Source organism: Halichoerus grypus, chromosome 9 (assembly GCF_964656455.1).
Source record: "Halichoerus grypus chromosome 9, mHalGry1.hap1.1, whole genome shotgun sequence".
Classification (NCBI taxonomy): domain Eukaryota; kingdom Metazoa; phylum Chordata; class Mammalia; order Carnivora; family Phocidae; genus Halichoerus; species Halichoerus grypus.
This window is the reverse complement of record NC_135720.1, coordinates 86,726,658-86,739,389: the sequence shown is the minus strand read 5'-3', so window position 1 is coordinate 86,739,389 and position 12,732 is coordinate 86,726,658. Positions and strand designations below refer to the sequence as shown.

The following is a 12,732-nucleotide window of genomic DNA, read 5'->3' as shown; positions in this document are numbered from 1 at the left end:
GGTTGTGTTTTATTTCTTTGTCTCCCAGGAGTGTGCTGTGAAAAGATTGTTCTCCAAGGCATGATTTTTGTCCCTGACCTTAATTAGTCCCTTGAAGAAGTGGAGAATATCTCCTTTAATTAATTGAACATCAAATGCTGCCAGGGCCAGATTCATAGGTCTCCCAGTTACAAGCTCCAAGGGAAAGAGTTTATGTTTTTGGAAGGGAGCAGCTCTTAAATTCGATAGGACCATAGGAACTGCTTTAGGCCAAGTCAATTTTAATGTTTCCATAAATTTAGCCAGTTGTGTTTTAATGATGCCATTTGTTCTTTCCACCAGTCCACAGGACTGAGGGTAGTAGGTACAATGGAAATGTTGTAACAGAAGCCAAAGAGAGTATATTTGCTTCATGATGTGGCCAGTAAAGTGTGTTCCTTTGTCACCATGTAATTCCAAGGCTATGCCCCAAGCAGGTATTATCTTTAGTAACAATGCTTTTGCAACAGCTGAGGCAGTAGCACACCAGCAAGGACGTGCCTTAACCCAATGAGAAAACACACAGCTCATGACAAGGACTTAGTTGTAACCATGAGAAGGTGGCAGTTGGATAAAATCCATTTGCTGGATCTCAAAAGGCCCACTAGGTAAATCAAAATGTCTGGGAGCTGTCTGAATCATTTTCCCTGGGTGAAATTTTGGACAAAAAGTGCAGGTTAAGAGTGCTTCCTTAGCAGCCTTAGAAACATTTCCCACCAATATTGCTTCAGAAAGCTTAGACTTTGTCAGTTGCCCAATGAATCATTTGATGGGCTATTTCAAGTAGTTGTTTTGATTTTTTTTTTTTTCCCCAGAGATTCTGTTAGTACTGGTTTGTTACTTGGACCATACCATGAATTTGTTAAGGAACTGAAAATACAATTGTCAGCCCAATAAAGTTTTTCTCTGTGTGGTGCACTGAATCAGGCATCCTTTACAATAAGATTCAAATCTTCTTTTGGAAAATAATATTTGCTATGAAGTTATTAGGTTCAGTGGATTTAAGACGGGCTGTTTTTGCTGCTTGATCGTCTAAATTATTTCCTATAGCCTCATCTGATTCTAATTTTGAATACCCAGGGAACTTGATAATGGGGGGGAGGAAGGGAGTTCAATTAAATCTAACAATTCAATGGCAAAAGCTATATTTTTAATTTAATACCCTCCAGAGGTTAAAAATCTTGTTTTCAAGACAAACCCACATCATGAACAACTACAAAGGTGTCGTGACTATTTTTCCTTTTGCTAAAATGTAAAAGCTCTATGTAGTTGGAGCATAAAATTCTGCCTGTTGTGCCAAAGTAGCCGTTGGTAAAGGAGCTGCTTCCGTTATTTGGAAGGTAGTGGTAATAGTGGACCCACCCAGCACAGTATTTCCTTCCATTATTCCTTAAATAGGAACCATCAGTAAACCAAGGGAGTTCACATTAATAATAGACTTTTCTGCAAGTCAGCTCTAGGTGTCAGCAGTTGGTCAGTTAGACCAGTCTAAGACCAGACCCAGGTTAGACAGTCGTGGTGTGTCTGGTCAACAGCTAAAGGGAGAAGAGTTATGGGAGACTTCCTGGTGGGAGAGGGCCCCTGGCACTGTGGGTTGCAGAGGAGTCCCAGGGACCTTGTCTGTGGCCCCGCCCCGCCCCTCAGCCCCCGCCCCATGAGCACGCCAGGCGAGGCAGAGCCGGCGGTGGAACGGGATTCCCCTCCCTCCCTCGGCGGTCACCTGGGACCCTTGCAGCAGGCAGCAGATGCACGGCCGCTACCTCCCCGCGTGCCTGGTCAGCCCCAACGCCTAAGATGCAAAGTGCAAGTAGGGCGGAAAGCAAGCAGTGAGCCGCGCCGCGCCTCGGGTGGCCCCTGGAGGTGGCCTCAAAGCCCGCCCCCTGCATTCAGGAGGCAACGGGTCCTGTGGAGGAAGTTCAGCTGTAATCTCTTAAAATAAAAAAAATAATTAATTAATTAATTAAAATGCAGCGAGATCTAATGTAGGGAGAAGTTAAAATTAGAAGAGGTGAGTCGGCTTGCAGAAAGATGTTGAGTGCTGTCTTTCCCAAATGAAGGCAAATAAAAATTGGCTTTTGGGGATCCACGGGGATACTATAGAAAGCACTACAGAAATCAGTTATAGAAAAAAACTTACTCTTTGTGGGAATGGAGGTTGGAGAGTGTGAAGGTTAGAGAGAATTGAGTGTTAGGAAGTGGCAGTGCTATTGATGTCTTTGGGGTCCTGGACAAACCTCCACCCTTGTCCATGAAGTTTCTTTACAGAAAGGACGAGTGTACTACAAGGACTGATACCAGAGACTATAAGTTTTTGAGCCTTGCATTCCTCTATAATTGGTTTTATTCCTGCAGTAGCTTCAAAGTTTAAAGGGTATTGCCTGATATTAAGAAGGGGTTTGCTTGGATCAACTTGAATCTTTACTGGGGAAGCTGAATGGTCTGCTTGATATCTGTTGTGGATTTTGCCATAAGTCCTTTAGGGACTTTTTCTAAGAGAATTAAGCTCTCAGTGTCCTTATTAGCTGATTTAAGGGGAAAGACTTTTAGAGGTATTGAATAGTTTCCAATGCTGCCAGTTGAAGGAGAGGTTGAATTGATTTTAAGAATAATTTCCCTTTTTTGGAAAAAAGAGATGGAAGTGTGGTATTTTTCTAAGAAGTCTCTTCCAAGTAGATGGACAGGAGCTGAGTGGACTAGTAAAAAGGAATGACTGTCCCGAAGAGGGACTAATTGAAAAGGTAAGGAAAGAGGCTTATAACCTGTTAAGGGTTTATTAGAAATTCCCACCAATGAAATTTTTTCAGTATTCCTAGTAAGGCATTGTTTGAGGATGAACGCAGAAAAGTTAGGCCAGTGTCAATTAAAGTGGTAAGAACCTCACTTCCAATCATTACCGAAGTTTCACCGAGATGATTAAGGGGCAAAATCAGAAAGACCTCTTGTGTTTTCTGGGAGCAGCCTCTGTGCATTAGAGAGGTTGAAGGTTTGGTGTTAGAGGATTGCCTTTGGTATTTCTGTTTAAGGCAGTCCTTTTTCCAGTGTCTGGGTTTTTTACAAACATGGCAAATATTTTTAGGAGAAGCTGCTGGTCTAGTTTTTGATTGCCATGGCCTATGAGAGGAGGCAGACATCTGTTAGAGTTGTAAATTTAGATTTTATTTGACTTTCTTTAGGTAGCGTCCTCAAGGGTTCTAGCTAATTGATTGGCTAGACTGACTAGATCAGGGTAAACATAGTCTCCCATTTCATCCCAGTCCTTTATACGAGTAGAGAAAATTCACGACAGAAGTCATTTGCAAACATGGAATTGAAAGCCATCTGGATGGAATCAACATCTAAAGGAAGGCCTGATTTTTCCTTAAAAACAATTTGAAACTTATTATAGCAGTCATAAACTGGTTTATCAAGCTTTTGAGTCCATGTATGGATTTTATTCCAATCAATGACTTTAGGGAAGATATGGGGAATGGCATCCTGTAAAGCTTTAGCAGTCCACCCAACAGGTATCCTGTCCTTCAGTAAGACCATTGGAGATCATCTAATGGCATTCAGCCTTCAGCATCCAATGTTGACCTTGACCCTTTCCAACAAGTAGATGGACCTATTGATAAAGATCAGAGAAACCAGAGTTATAGGTTTGGATGACAATATTAAATTTATCGGCAAACTGATGAGGGTCTTCAGAAACTCTTGAAACTCTTGAAGCAATAGCTCTCAATTCAGCCTTCGTCTAGGGAGCATATAAAATGTTCATGACTGTAACTTCTAGGTCTAACCTTGAAAAGGTGCATTGGAATAGGACAGTGTGAAGAGGATGAAACAGGAGGATCTAGAGAAGCCTTGGGATCATGGGGGTAAAGAGAGAGTTTGGCCACAGAGGAACAAAGAGAAGTAGAAGAGGGAGAGGGAGAGCAACCTGAAGCAGCAGAAGGAGGCTGAAGAGAAGAATTCTTTAAGACCTTATGATTCTTTTCTAATTGAGAAATTTTCTCTGTGAATTTGGAAACAGTACTCTGAAAAGAGGCAATCAGTCTTGAGTTCATTTTAAAGTTTCCAAATACCAATTAAGCATACCATTTGATTTGTCTGGTTTTAGATCCATGATTCTCAAGTCAAGTTCTGTGAGTTCAAAAAAGCCCCAAAATGACCACTGTAATTGCAAATTATCTTTGGAATTTTGGGTCCACTGGGATAAATATTTATAAGAAGGATCATAGTTCTTAAACATAAAACCAGCTGGAGTTGCTGAAGGAGGAAACTCTTGAAGAAACTTAGAATAAGAAACCAGTTCAAGAGGTTGGCATTTATTTGGGATCAAAGAATTGCAATTTGGGGTACACAGATTTAAATAGAAGCCCAAACAGTGTCCTCCTTACAAGAGGTGGACTCAGGGGTTTTATGGACATAAAAGAAGATTAGGTAAGTTGTTTTTAAGAAGAATTCATTGTTCTGACAAGCAGGGCTAGATTTATACATCTTGTAGATCACTAACTGGTCAAGCAAAGTGGTTACTAGGCAAAAATTCATTTTTATCAGTCTTTTCAAATGGGATTTTTTTCATTCTTGCTGACTTGGAATGTTGGAATGTGGCCCAGTTCAAAGGTTTAGGAAATAAGACATGCAAGGCAGTTCCTCTGAAATAGCTGCTTCAGCTCTATTTTTATTTATTTTTTTTAAGATTTTTATTTATTTTTTGAGAGAGAGAGAAAGTGAGAGAGAGAGAGCAACAAGCAGGGTGAAGGGCAGAGAGAGAAGCAGACTCCCCGCTGAGCAGGCAGCCCGATGTGAGACTCAATCCTGGGACTTCGGGATCATGACCTGAGCTGAAGGCAGATGTTTAACCGACTGAGCCACCTAGGAGCTCTCCAGCTCTATTTTTAAAATGGATGAAATATGGAAATATCCCAAATGTCCATTGACTGATGAATGGATAAACAAGATGTGATATATATATGAATATATAATGGAATATTATTCAGCCATCAAAAGAATGAAATCTTGCCATTTACAATGACATGGACGGAGCTAGAGGGTATTATGCTAAGTGAAATAAGTCAGAGAAAGACAAATACCATATGATTTCACTTATATGTGGAATTTAAGAAACAAAACAGATGAACATAGGGGAAGGAGGAAAAAGAGAGAGAGAGGCAAATCAGAAAACAGACTCTTAACTACAGAGAACAAACTGAGGGTTACTAGAGAGGAGGTAAGTGAGGGGATGGGTTAAATGGGTGATTAAGGAGGGCACTTGTGATGAGCACTAGGTGTTGCATGTAAGTGATGAATCATTAAATTTTATACCTGATATTTAAAAAAAATAAAAAAATAAAGATGGCTCTCCTTATTTCATTTTTCACAGGTAAAATGGTAGAATTAATTTAAATACATTTAAGAAATGCTATTTAAATATAAGGGCTTCTTAGTAAGTTATAGTTGAGTATTAGGGAATAAAATTACTGGTCACTTAAATATATAAAGGAGGGGCAAATATTGGATAGGGGCATAGCCTGAGAGATTTATTGCATTATTCTATTATTATTTGATAAAATGTTTTATATTTCTATTTTTAAGATCATATTCTACCCCATCTTTGCTGTTTTTAAGTTTTTCCTCCATCATTTTTGCCATAAGGTATTACGTGTTAATATGATTAGAGGAAAGGACAAGTATAATGTGTTTCTCCCAATAGTGTACTTTGTCAAAATTTAATTTATTTAATATTTTGATTATTCTAATTTCTAATTAATGGTGTGTTAGTGTTTTTGGGTGAATCCCTTAAGTTCTTGGTGTCATGGGCTCCTATTCATATTATGTAAGGCATTGGACAAAAAGATACTGTCTTTAGGCAAAAAAAATAAAAGGTGAACATTAAATATTTTCAAATGAAACTCAGAGTATAAAAAGTTAATGTAATTGATTTTGAATCCCAATCATTTTTATGGTCCTCAGTTATGTAAATTAGATTAAACTTTCAAAGAAAAAAAGTGTCCATTGATATCATCTTATTCCCCATGGAGCAGATGTCCTTGCCATACAAAAACACTAATACTAAATAGCAAGACTGTGAAATATGTCTATATAACCTCATGGTTTTAGGATATTTCTCATGTTATGTAATATTTTTTACTGTGCCAGGCCTTACAGCGTTTATGAGTACATGTTTCATTCAGACACAACTAGATTTGACATGCGGCCATGTTGTTTACTGTCTGAATGAATTGGAGTCTGTCAGTTTACCATATCCAAGTCACATACTCCCTTTCTTCAATGTTCAGGTAACAGTGCTTACACAAGGAATATTATATATTAAATAATATATGTATAAGACTTAAAGTTTATGACAAATAGAAAATCCTGGCTGTTAAAACACTCCAGTGTCTAAAATGTGCTATAATCTTGAAGATTTCCTTAGATTTCCATTTTTCGAAATGTATTTAATGATAACTATCTGTAAAATGTAATTTTTATTGAAGTCTTTTAGAACTTTATACAGTGTTGTATATTCCCTATACATATCCCAATGAAAGGTTGATTTTATAATTATATATATATATTTTAAAGACTTTATTTATTTATTTGAGAAATAGAGAGAGCACAGTGGGACCTTTCCTGAGAGCCCATGGGGCTCGATCCCAGGATCCTGAGATCATGACCTGAGCCAAAGGCAGACGCTTAACCGACTGAGCCACCCAGGAGCCCATAAATACCCTGTTTAAAGTAATTTAAATAAAATCAGTTTTGAGTTATCTATATTTTACCTTATCTATGGCTTAGGTGTGATTAAGTTAGTTCTTCTAATATTGAATTTGAAGTAACAAAAATCTATCTTTTTATAACTCCCATCCAACAAGAAAGGTGAAACTTAGAAAAGGGAGGGGAATTATATCTTGAATAATTCCTAAAATAATAAAGGAATAGAAAGAAAAAATGTAAAGAGTACTAGAGATACTATACAACCCACATGCTTTTTTTTTTTTAAAAAACTCAAAGACTCTTTTTGGTACTAATTAGTGGAAATTAAATCTGAATTATTTGTGTTTGTATTTCTTCTCTTATTGACAGTACTTATTTTGGTAACACATGCAATTACTCAACTCCAAATTGCTTTTTTTCTCATCCCAGGTAACTCAGAATTATTAGGAAAAGCAGGGTTACAAAACATAACATACTCTAAATTCTTTTTGAAATCAATCAGATAATTAATGTTTTCCCCTCCCCCACATACTATACAGTTGAAGTGTCTGCTGTTAAGTTTAAGTTTCAAATGCTAACTCTACACATCTGATGAGTCTAGGGATTTAAACAGTTATTATAGAAAAATGGCATGTTCTTAAAAAAGCCAGAATTCAGTCTCTTACCCTCTATTTACTCAAAGGATAAATTTTACAACTGTGTTATGACCACCGACCAAAGTTGATTTAAGAGACACAATGTCTTCTTTTTTTTTTTTTAAAGCATGACTTCCATAATAATTGATGCAAGAGAGACCCCTAGCAGCACCTGCACATGCTGAACTCTTAAATCAATGATGCTGGCTTCATTCCCAACTAACAGGTGTACCTACATTGATTAATCTTTTTGTGCCACCAAGAAAAGGAAATATGACATCAGGGGCATTCACCCTGACTTTTCCAAATATTCATGATATGATGTAATGTTTGCAAAAATATAGGTAGTGCTTCACTTTTTCACCCTGCACTGCTTAGCAACCCAAATGGATGGAGTCATAGGTGGCAATAAAGCACAACATTGATGCTAGTCAGGATGAAATAATACTTGGCTGAAAACCACAATACTGAAAACCAAAATCCCTGACCATTTGCCTACTCCAGTCACAGATTTGCAAAAGATATATGCAGAAAATGTGTACAAGACAAAAATTTTCCTATTCTAAAAAATGAGACATGATACCTCAAACTTGTCAGCACCCCTGGGTAGCCACTGGGTTAGTTGGAAGAAATGGATTCGGTGGTCTCTGGGTGCCCAGAATCTGGACTCTCTAGACTAACACATGAAAGAGAAGAGAAGTAATCCCAAAGTGAGACATCAAGGAGAAAAGCATGATATACACAGCAGAACCAGTCAAATCTATACCTCAAACCTCCTCTGGGATGAGGTCTCTTACTAAATAATCAAGGGCAGCCTGAGATCTTGCCATACTGTAATTACTGGATGGTACAGAGATATTACAAAGAGAGACAAGAGAATGATAGATTTCCACATTATCAGTGGCCCAATATTTACCATTCACTTGAGCTGACATGTATTTCCAACAAAGGACGGAAGGGAGAAGAAAGCTTACTCTCCTTAGAAGCCAAAAATTTCCCCAGTTTTTGTTCTTTATTTTTAACTCACTGGGCTTAGATGTCAGACTGTTTTCAGCCAGAAATGTTATATCTGTGAAGGAAGAAGCTCAACAGAGTAGAGTATCAGAATGATCTTACGCAAACCTTCCTATTTTCCTTTATTCTCACTGATCTAATATGCATATTCACCCAGAACAATGGCATATACGTTTTAGACACAGAGGCCTATGAAATGGACCAGAGGACAATTAAGTTTACTCTAAGAACACACAAGTTAGAGAATGAAATTTTAATCTTCGAGATCCCATCTTGATTTATGCCAACACATTTGTCTATCCAAGCTCATTCTAAAAGGGTTACACAGTGGATACTATATAATAGCATGATGCCAGCAATAAGGAGTGCTTCAAATTTGTCCCTACCCCATAAACTTTGACAGTGGGAACCTCTCACATTTTCAAGTGAATCTATTGATTCCACAGTGAAATTAATGTTCCACAATATATATAAAAGCATCTGACTGACTCACTTTTCTTATTCTGCTCAGTGCAAGCCAGAAAGGTTTCACTCGGTGCCTATTTGGGGTTTGCTTCTCTCAATTAGCAGCCCAATCATCTCCTCTGGAGCTTGTTCTCTTTCATTCCTCTACCACTGAATTACCCCAATTACAATTTTCTCTTACGGGCAAGAAGAGACATAAGAATATAATACCAGCACTCTATGAAAAAAAAAATTAGAACAATGAAACAATTTCAAAATCATATGCAACAGTTGCCTAGAATCTTCACACCAATTTCTTCTTAAAATATTATTTTTCAGTAAATTAATGTTTCTAGAATCCAAAACAATCCAAACTAGAATCATATAAGAGAATTTACACTGTATCAAACCCTACTAATAATTTTAAAGATCAAGTAGTCAGGAGGCCAGACAAAGCAGGGAGAGATCATCCCATGTGGCTCCATGGTCCCCTCCTTTCATTATACACATTATACACATACTTTCTGCTCCAGAATGATAGGAAAGGTTTCTATAAGAGGTTCACAGGTGAGCCCATACAACAAGATGTTATGAAATATCTATGTCCTATTCTCCAGAGACTTGTATAGTTTATGTGACATTCTCTACAAATTATGTTTATTTTTCTTAAGCAATCCTAATCCACGGACATTAAGAGTACTGCATAGATAGTGACTAGTATCATTAATCTATTTCCCCAGACATTCAATTATCATATTTACAAGGAAATTACACTAGGTTACCTGCCTTTTTTTTTCTTTCCTCCAAAGTGTCCCCTCATCCATTAATCATAGAAGAAACTGATCACACCAGAGAAGGTTGGGCCTAGGCTCTGGGGGCAGGCAGGCCCTGCGTCTAGCCAGAGCCTGGGCCCTGACTTGCTCCCCTCTCCACTGCCCCCAGGCCCATGCGCAGTAGCCATAGTGCCCAGCCAGAACGACAAGATCCTGAAGCCCTACTTCCACAAGAACTGGCAGCTGTGCATGGCCACGTGGTTCAACCAGCTCACAAGGAAGATCTGCAGACACAAGGTCTGGCAAGCCAAGGCAAGCCCCATTGCCCTGCGCCCTCCCCACCAGGACCTGTCGGGCCCGTGGTGAGGTGCCCCACTGTAAGGTATCATACCAAAGTGTGAACTGGCAGGGGCTGCAGCTGGGAAGAGTTATGGGTGTCTGGCATCCACAAGAAGGTGGCATGGGCCATTGGGATCTCAGTGGATCCAAGAAGGTGGAACAAGTCCACTGAACCCATGCAGGTCAATGGGCAATGGCTGAAGAAGTACCACTCCAAGTTCATCCTCTTTCCCAGGAAGCCCTCAGCCCCCAAGAAAGGAGACAGTGCTGCTGAAGCACTCAAATTGGCTACAGAGCTGACAGGGCCAGTCATGCAGATGCCAAATATCTACAAGAAGGAGAAAACCAGAGTCATTACAGAGGAAGAGTAGAACTTTAAGGCATTGGCCAATCTTTGCATGACACATGTCAATGCCTGGCTCTACATCTGAGCAAAATGGGCTGAGGAAGCTAAAGAACAGGATGTTAAAAAGAAAAAATAAAGTGCCATTGGCACCTTGTGTTTAAAAGAAAAAAAGAAGAAAGAAAGAAATTGATCACAGGCCGGCTTGTTGTAACTTTTTCCTGCCTAGTGTACCATCTAACCTTGGTCAACATCTCCTTATCACATTTAAAAAAAGATATTCAACAACATTTTGAGCAATAATTTATCCTAAATAATATGTCTACTAAATTCAAAATGACCATCAGGATCTGAACCATCCAGTGGGGATAAGAACTTTCTATTAAGCATGATATTCAATTGCACTCCTAGGTGTTTACCCAAAGGATGCATAAATACTGATTTGAAGGGATACATGCATCCTGATGTTTATAGCAGCACTATCAACAATAGCCAAACTATGGAAAGATCCCAAATGTCCATCAACTAATGAATGGATAAAGAAGATGTGGTATATATATATATATATATATATATAATGGAATATTACTCAGCCATAAAAAAGAAATCTTACCAATTGCAACAACGTGGATGGAGCTAGAATATATTATGCTAAGTGAAATATGTCAGTCAGAGAGAGACAAATACCATATGATTTCACGCATATGTAGAATTTAAGAAACAAAACAGATGAACATATGGGAAGGGGGAAAAAAGAGAGGCAAATTAGAAAACAGACTCTTAGCTATAGAGAACAAACTGAGGGTCCCTGGAGGGGAGATAAGCAAGGGGATGGGTTAAATGGGTGATAAGGATTAAGCATTGGGTGTTGTACATAAATGATGAGGCATTAAATCTTACACCTGAAACTAATATTACACTGTATAATAACTGGAATTTACATAAAAACTTGGAAGAAATATTTTAAAAATACATAAGCATGGTATTTATGACCATATCACTCCATAGGTCTTTTGATATTCTTTGACCAGCTCTTTTACTTTTTTTCCTCCAGCATTCATAGCTATTTGAACCTGTTTATAGGTGTTGATGGAGACATTAATTTTCATCTATAATTTTCTACAGCCAAGTTCACATTTCCCAGCTGATCCATTTCCATAAGTATTTCTATATAGGTATAAAATCAGAACTTCATATAAACTGCTAAAAGTTTCCAAAAATATTTTCTTACCCATGGATCATCGTTGAGATAATCAGAACCAAGTATTACTTGCATTTGTGGCTTACATTATATTTCTGTTGGACAGTGCTGATCTACATTTTACCAGAGCTGTTAACGATAGTAAGTGAATATAATTTTTGCTACTTTTCTTTTAGCCTTATATTTGCTCTTAATCCACTTAGACTGTTTCCCTTAGTCGATTTCTATTTGCTCCAAATTTTATTGGTAAGACTTACCCTGAATAATTTGCCTGAAATCTTTCACTAGTTTATGCGGAGTAACAACCATCAAGTGTTTTATTCTCACTCTATTTTTCTACCCTGTCATTTTTCCTACTAAAATATTTCAGTTCATTGGACTGAAAGACAATCCTGATCATAGCACCAATCTGAGTGGACATAAATATATCATATTGTCCAATCAGATAATCAGACAAAAGAAATCTTACCCAGCATCAAGCTTTATTCCAAACGCATGGGTAAAACAGGTAGAGGGCTAAGATTTTGTGTGTGGCACCCTAAGTCCTTCCTTCCCACATTGGACATGTTTCCTATGGCCCAGAGTAATGGATGAGGTCTCTAATATATTTTATTGGTCATCTCATATAGCAGGGAGTATTTAATTTATGAAATATTGTCACATTCTATATCTCAAAGATTATATGGTTTATGCAAAATTCTCCAAAGAGCTTTGCTTCATAAATTTACATATTCTGTTTACAAATTGCAATCCTAAACCAGAGGCAAACTATTAAGAACATTTCATTAGGAAGAGCATTAGTAGAGCTCTCCCCACAAATATCATTAGGCCTCCTACTTACCCAGAGGTCCAGTTACCACATTTAAAAAGAGATTAAATTGGGTCACCACCTTCTGTTCTTTTTCTGAGGAAAAGTCTTTGGGAACCAAGAAAGGAAAGATCATAGGCCAGTCATTTTAACTCTTTCTCCTCCACTGTAATTAGTTCTAAATGATATAATGTTATTTATGAATTATGATAGAAATTTAAAAAGGAAAAAGAAAAAGATACTTGTTTAGAGTTTGCCAGCCATTGTTGTCCATTGTCCAGCATATGTGAACTGATTTCTGATTAAGGTGTGTATAAGCTCGCAAAATCCAAGGATAAGCAGAACGACTACCTATTCAAGCCACCTCCCTTCTGTGAGTTTGCAATCTGAAATACAATTGCACAGTGGCAGAGTTTTGCATATATTTACTAAATCTAGTTTCATTACATTTCTGTTTCCTG

General features: G+C 38.0%; 1 long non-coding RNA gene and 1 pseudogene across 2 annotated transcripts in view; both read left to right on the top strand.

Annotated features, from left to right (window-relative positions):
- The first annotated feature begins 4,404 nt into the window (after window positions 1–4,404).
- The window catches only part of LOC118545575 (uncharacterized), a 43,026-nt gene continuing 34,698 nt past the window's right edge, over window positions 4,405–12,732 (top strand). Inside the window, exon 1 of one of the 2 annotated variants that reach the window (XR_013440943.1) lies at window positions 4,405–4,437. This is a non-coding gene — a long non-coding RNA (uncharacterized LOC118545575). Of the gene's footprint in view, window positions 4,438–4,874; window positions 5,228–12,732 lie in introns of those variants that run through there. The other variant, XR_013440942.1, reaches the window with a different exon arrangement.
- Window positions 9,342–10,401, top strand: LOC118545576 (large ribosomal subunit protein eL13 pseudogene; annotated as a pseudogene).